The sequence below is a fragment of the Tursiops truncatus genome, chromosome 3, assembly GCF_011762595.2.
Source record: "Tursiops truncatus isolate mTurTru1 chromosome 3, mTurTru1.mat.Y, whole genome shotgun sequence".
Classification (NCBI taxonomy): Eukaryota; Metazoa; Chordata; class Mammalia; order Artiodactyla; family Delphinidae; genus Tursiops; species Tursiops truncatus.
The window spans coordinates 84,849,831-84,850,885 of record NC_047036.1 but is presented as its reverse complement, the minus strand read 5'-3'; the positions used below and the strand labels follow the sequence as shown (position 1 = coordinate 84,850,885).

The window sequence follows — 1,055 nt, the reverse complement described above, 5'->3', positions numbered from 1 at the left end:
GTGTTGAGTCTTCGTTTCTGTGCGAGGGCTTTCTCTAGTTGTGGCAAGCGGGGGCCACTCTTCATCGTGGTGCGCGGGCCTCTCGCTGTCGCGGCCTCTCTTGTTGCGGAGCACGGGCTCCAGATGCGCAGGCTCAGTAATTGTGGCTCACGGGCCTAGTTGCTCCGCGGCATGTGGGATCCTCCCAGATCAGGGCTCAAACCCGTGTCCCCTGCATTAGCAGGCAGATTCTCAACCACTGCGCCATCAAGGAAGCCCACTAATATTTTTACTAAAATTAAAATTACTAAGAAAATTTAAAATTTCCTTGTCTTTTTATTTATCATATTATTTTAATTTTTTCATTTCTATTTTCATGTCTATTTATTTATTTCTATTGTGGTAGACTATACATAACATTTTAATCATTTTTAAGTGTACAGAAAAATATAGAATATTTCATTAATTTTTCATATCATCCTTGCACAGGATCCAAGTTAACCTTCTCTATATCATTCCAATTTTAGTATGTGTGTTGCTGAAGTGACACTTTGCATTTCTTCTTATCTTTAGAGTAAAAGATATTAAGGATATATCTGAATATCTGGCTTGGTTTATATCACAAATATATTGCATCTTAAAATTCTATTAATGAATAGATCTTACATCATTTAAACCTTTTTCATTGAAAATAGGTTTCACTGTTTTGTCATTTGTCTATTTGTTGATTATAATGTTTATCAGTCATGTATATTTTTTGGACAAGTTACATAACTAATATTAATTTTATCCTTTATTGATTCTATTTCATTAGTCACATTTAGGACTTTTCCCTTCTTTCAAGTTTATAGGTGCATTCACAAATATTTTTTTCTAATACTTGCAGTGTGAAGTTATCTTCTTGTCTTTTCTTCATATAGCTATGACATTATTCCAACACTATTAATTATACATAATATTTTTTGCTCACTGATTTCTGATGCTATATTTATAATATATGAAGTTTTTCTTTGAAAATATATCTATTTTCAGATTTTCTATTCTGGTCCACTCATATTCTGATATCTTACTCTCTT

At 32.9% G+C, this 1,055-nt stretch overlaps 1 non-coding gene across 1 annotated transcript; it reads right to left on the bottom strand.

The window, feature by feature from the left end:
- Positions 1-422: 422 nt before the first annotated feature.
- LOC117311983 (U6 spliceosomal RNA) lies at positions 423-529 on the bottom strand. The gene has a single exon (XR_004526172.1). It is a non-coding gene; the product is annotated as a U6 spliceosomal RNA (small nuclear RNA).
- Positions 530-1,055: the final 526 nt, after the last annotated feature.